Source organism: Etheostoma spectabile, chromosome 18 (genome assembly GCF_008692095.1).
Source record: "Etheostoma spectabile isolate EspeVRDwgs_2016 chromosome 18, UIUC_Espe_1.0, whole genome shotgun sequence".
Lineage (NCBI taxonomy): Eukaryota > Metazoa > Chordata > Actinopteri > Perciformes > Percidae > Etheostoma > Etheostoma spectabile.
In genome coordinates this window covers 20,130,740-20,136,659 of record NC_045750.1, presented here as the reverse complement: position 1 = coordinate 20,136,659, position 5,920 = coordinate 20,130,740, and the positions used below count along the sequence as shown (strand labels likewise).

The window sequence follows — 5,920 nt, the reverse complement described above, 5'->3', positions numbered from 1 at the left end:
TCCTGCAGAGTGACCGTTGACTCAAGCGGAGTGTGTAGCATGTGAATAATCTCACTTTCGATGTGGTTGACGCTGTCGGGCGGGGTCTGGGCAGGAACTGACCGAGAGAGGAGGTCTGCAACAACATTATCCTGGCCCGGGGTGAACTGTAGCGTGTAGTCGTATTGGCGAAGACGGTCGTACCAACGATGCAGTCTCAGCGGCTTGTGACCGGTGCCAGTAAAGGAGAGCAGAGCTGTTAAGGCCTGGGGGTCCGTTCTCAGCGTAAACTGGCGGCCATAAAGGTAGAGATGCCATCTCTCGCAAGACCACATGCAATTCAATTCAATTCAATTTTATTTATAGTATCAATTCATAAACAAGAGTTATCTCAAGACACTTTACAGATAGACCACACTCCAGATTTACAAGGACCAACAGTTCTAATAGTTTCTCCAGAGCAAGAACAGTGCGACAGTGGCGAGGAAAAACTCCTTTTAGGCAGAAACCTCGGTCAGACAGGCTCTGGTAGGCGGTGCTGACGGGCCGGTTGGGGTTAGAATGAAGAGTGGCAATAAAAATAGAAAAAATTAGTAGTTTGTAGAAGTTCTTTGTAGTAGTTCATGGCATAGCAGGGCGCTGTGCGGCATACAAGGCACAGCAGGACGTAGCAGGACGTAGCAGGACGTTGCAGGACGTTGCAGGACGTAGCAGGGCACCGCAGTGTAGCAGTTGAACATGGCATCACAGAACGTGTAGCGGGACCAGGCGACAGCTGCTACCTGATTTCGGAGCCTCTCTGATCCAAGGGAACATGTGGTGAAAAAAGAACATAAGGACTCCGGGAATGACTCCCCAGAAATAGGTTGTAACACGCATTTCTGGGACATGGATGCACATAAATGAAAAGAGAAAGGATAGAGGAGAGAGGAGGCTAGTGTACAAAAAAGTCCCCAGCTGTCTAAAATATACAGCAAACCAAGAGAGAGACGAGGTAAAGAGGGCTCCAGCCCGGCCGGGCTAGAATCTTCCCCAACCGGATCGGGCTGTATGCAAGTCTCCCTTTAGTTCTATTATATTCTTGTTATTGTTAGATAAATCTGAAAAACTATGTGACTAACTACTAATCCCTAACAATATTGATTCTATGCCCTAACTAGTGTTATCAAAATAAGTCCCCAGCTGTCTAAAACTATTACAACAAAACCAGAGAAGCGAGGTAAAGAGAGAGAGCCAGCCCGGCCGGGCTAGAACTCTCCCAACCGGATCGGGCTTGTATGCCAAGTCTCCCTTTAGTTCTATTATTCTTGATTTATGTTAGATAAATCTGAAAACTATGTGACTAACTAACTACTCCCTAACAATATCGATTCTATGCCAAGATGTATCAAAATAAGTCCCCAGCTGTCTAAAACTATTACAACAAAAACAAGAGAGCGAGGTAAAGAGAGCTCCAGCCGGCCGGGCCAGAACTCTCCCCAACCGGATCGGGCTGTATGCCAAGTCTCCCTTAGTTCTTTATATTCTTGATTATATGATAGATAAATCTGAAAACTATGTGACTAACTACTACTCTAACATTATTCGATCTATGCCCTAACTAGAGTATCAAAATAAGTCCCAGCTGTCTAAAACTATTATTACAACAAAACCAAGAGAGACAAGGTAAAGAGAGCTCCAGCCCGGTCGGCCAGAACTCCCCCCAACCGGATCGGGGCGTATGCCAAGTCTCCCTTTAGTTTATTATAGAACATATGTGACTAACTACTACTCCCTAACAATATTCGATTCTATGCCCCAACATAAGCTTTATCAAAAAGGAAAGTCTAAGCCTACTCTTAAATGTGGAGACGGTGTCTGCCTCACCGGACCCAAACTGGAACCTGGTTCCACAGAGGGAGCCTGATAGCTGAACGCTCTGGCTCCCGTTCTACTTTTAGAGACTCTAGGCACCACCAGAACCCTGCATTCTGGGAGCGTAGTCTCTCCCAGGGTTGTTAGGTACTTAGTCCTTAAGATAAGATGGAGCCTGACCATGAAGAGCTTGTAGGTGAGAAGAAGGATTTTAAATTCTATTCTAAATTTTACAGGAAGCCAATGCAGAGAAGCTAAAACAGGAGAAACGTGATCTCTTTCTGGTTCCCGTCAGAACACGTGCGCAGCATTCTGGATCAGCTGTAGAGTCTTTAGGATTTTTCGAGCAGCTGATAGTAAAGAATTGCAGTAATCCAACTAGAGTAACAAATGCATGGGACTAATTTTTCTGCATCATTTTTAGACAGGATATTCCTGATTTTTGCAATATACGTAGGTGAAAAAAGGCGATCCTTGAAATTTGCTTTAAGTGGGAATTAAAGGACATGTCCTGATCAAGATGACTCCAAGATTCTTCACAGGGTGCTGGAGGCCGGGTGATGCAATCCAGAGTACTATATCTTTGGATAGTGCGTCACGGAGGTGCTTGGGTCCGAGAGCAATAACTTCAGTTTATCTGAGTTTAACATTAGAAAATTACAGGTCATCCAGGTTTTATATCCTGAAGGCACGTTTGAAGTTTAGCTAACTGATTAGTTCATCCGGCTTGATTGATAGATATAATTGAGTATCATCTGCATAACAATGAAAGTTTGGAGTGTTTATATAATACTGCCTAAAGGAAGCATATATAAGTGAACAGGATTGGAACGAGCACAGATCCTGGGGGACTCCAGACTAACTTGGCGTGCACAGAGGATTCATCGTTAACATTAACAACTGAGACGATCTGATAAATAAGACTTAAACCAGCTTAGAGCAGTCCTTTAATGCCAATTAAATGTTCAATCTCTGTAATAAGATAAATGGTCATGGTATCAAAATGCAGCGCTAAGATCTAATAACACAAGTACAGAGATAAGTCCTTTGTCTGAAGCAATAGGAGGTCATTAGTAATTTTCACAGTGCTGTTCTGTGCTATGATGAACTCTAAATCCTGACTGAAATCTAAATAAGCTGTTGCTATGCAGAAAGTGCACAGCTGTTTGGCGACTGCTTTCTCAAGAATTAGAGAGAAATGGAAGTTGGATATAGGTCTATAGTTGGCTAAAACATCTGGTCAAGGTTTGGCTTTTCAGAAGAGGTTTAATTAAGCTACTTTAAAGTACTGTGGTACTAAGCCGGTTATAAAGCCAAATTGGTTATATTCAGTAGTGAAGTGTTGACTATGGTAAAACTTCTTTAAGTAGCCTAGTCGGGATGGGATCTAGAGGCAGGTTGAGGCTTAGATGAAGAAATAATTGAATAAATTGATAAAGACAAGTGAAGCAAAGCAGTCAAAACATGTATCTGGTTTTACAGCTGTTTCTAACATCCTGAGTTTAGAGATAAGCCAGTTTAAGGCAGGTCTTGGTGATTTTGCTTCTAATAGTTAAATTACATTGAAGAACCTCATAAAGTCGTTACTCTAAGCTATGGGAATACTTGGCTCGTAGAGCTGTGACCTTCTGTTAGCCTGGCTACAGTAACTGAAAAGAAACCTGGGGTTGTTCCTATTCTCTATCAATGACGAGTATACGCTGCTTGGCATTACGGAGGGCCTTCCTATAGTTTTAAGACTACTGCCAGGTAACGAGAATTTTCCAGTTTGGTGGAGCGCCAGATCTTCTCAAGTTTCCGCGATATTTGCTTTAATTTGCGAGTTTCAGGTTATACCATGGAGCTAACCTTCTTTGTTTTATTATCTTCTTTTTAGAGGGGCACAGAGTCTAGACATTCTTGTAGCGAGCCTGCTGCACTATCAACAAAATGATCGATTTGGGAGGGACTAATAGCATAGGAGTCCTCCGTTACTTTGGGACTGGTAATGAATTAAATGCTAACGGAATCGCATCCTAAATTAGCTACAGCACTATCAGACATCTGTTTAGGATGTTTTGCCTACGGCGTGTAGTTCAGCATAAAACTCAAAAGTTATCAAACAGTGGTCAGATAGGAAGGGATTCTGTGGGAAACACTATTAATGTTCAATTTCAACACCATACCCCAGAACAAGTCGGGTGTGGTTTAAAACGGTGAGGCGGTTTATGTACACTTTGAGAGAAGCCCAATGAATCTAATAGAGAGATAAACGCAGTGCTAAGGCTATCATTCATCGTCCACATGAATATTAAAATCCCCTACAATAATAACTTTGTCCGTTTTTAGCACTAAGTTCGATAGAAACTCTGCAAATTCGGATAAAAATTCAGAGTATGGACCAGGTGCTGGTACACTATAACAAATAGAACTGGTTGCATTGATTTCCAATTGGGGTGAAAGACTAGAACAAGACTTTCAAATGAGTTAATTAGTTTAGTAGAGTACTTAGTAGATAGAAATCAAAGATAGCGGCAACTCCACTCCTCGGCCTGCGCCTCGAGGAATGTGAGTATTGATATGACTGGGGGTGGGGACTCATTTAGACTAACATATTCATTACCCAGCCAGGTTTCAGTAAGACAAAATAAATCATATTAGAATCTGATTCAATCATTTACTAGTACACCTTTAGAAGAGAGAGATTGATGTTTAAGAGTCATTTAATCTCCTATTCTTTTGAATATTGCACTTGTGGTTTTAATTTTTATGAGGTTTTCATGCAACTGCTCCTTTCTGTTACCTTTGATTTAAATAATTTAATGGTCGGGGGGCAGACACGTCACTTGGGATTTTTACTAGGTACACCAGAGAAGTGTGTTAGACTGGGACTCTGCCTCCTGGTCCCAAATATGGATTGTCAAGGATTAGGTCCACCAATAAACTGTCAATGTTTCTAGAAATGAGAGCTGCTCCAGCCAAGTGGGTGAATGCCGTCTCCGAATCAGACCAGGTCCTTCCAGAAAGACTGCCAGTGATCCACAAAGCCCCCTCATTATCTGGACACCACCTCGATATCAGCGGCGAAATGACGACATGGGCTATACAGTCATCGCTGGTTAGATTGGCAGGGGTCCAGAGAAACTACGGTGTCCGACAGTGACTTCGCGTATGTACACACCGATTCAACATTAATCTAGTAACCTCGATTGCCGTAACCGGGAGTCATTAACGCCAACGTAATAACAATCTTGCTGGTATTTACGTTTATCCTTAGCCAGCAGTTTCAGATAAGACTCAACGTCGCCGCTCGCCCCGGGTGCACTTAACTACGGCCGCCGGCTTCGTCTAACTCACGTTTTCAGATGGAGCTGCCGATAACCAGAGTTGGTTTCTCCAGCGGGGGGGTTGCTGAGTGGGGAAAATCTGTTAGAAACGCAACAGGCTGGTGGCGGTCCGACGTCTTGGAAGCTTACGACTGTCTCTTCCTCGTCCTCACACAGTAACCCACGCACTATGTCTGGCTGCTCCGGGTTCGCGAGGAACGGCTACCAAGGCTAACTCAGGCCGGCCCGTGCCGACTACCGGGGGGGGTTAGCACAGTACTGACGACTGATCTGTCATGGGTGCGGATCGGACTTCTAATCACTAAGCCTCGCCTCCACGTCCAAAAATAAACTACACTTGTTACACACGCCATCACTGCTAAAGAATGCAGAGGAGTAACTAAACATCTCACACATCGAGCAGGAGAAAGTCAGAGAGGGGGCCGACATAACTAACTGCTAGGCTAAAGTCGTTAGCGGCTAAGCTAAAGTATGGTAGCGTTAGCTACCAAGCGTTAAAACAGCTGTTATTTAACAAAAGTCGCTAAAAAAATGAGAAGATATGTGAGTGCTTAGGCAGAACTGCTATAAGAATAAGTGTTTAGCGGACAGTTAGCCGCTGTAATAGCAAATCTAACAACCTGAACTGGTATGTCGTGAGCAGCAGAGCTACCAACACGCAAACAACACAAAGGCACAGGAAACGGAAATGAGTCAGGTACGCTTACCGTAATGCCTCCAGAGATTTCAATATGCACTCAACACCATATTCATAGGCTGTG

General features: G+C 43.5%; 1 protein-coding gene and 1 long non-coding RNA gene across 2 annotated transcripts in view; both read right to left on the bottom strand.

Moving 5' to 3' along the window:
- The window catches only part of LOC116705900 (uncharacterized), a 12,200-nt gene extending 11,378 nt beyond the window's left edge, over window positions 1–822 (bottom strand). The window contains exon 1 of the long non-coding RNA XR_004336079.1: window positions 812–822. This is a non-coding gene — a long non-coding RNA (uncharacterized LOC116705900). The remainder of the gene's footprint in view (window positions 1–811) is intronic.
- The window catches only part of mdn1 (midasin AAA ATPase 1), a 1,030,807-nt gene that overhangs the window by 447,794 nt on the left and 577,093 nt on the right, over window positions 1–5,920 (bottom strand). The gene's annotated exons all lie outside the window — the stretch shown is intronic.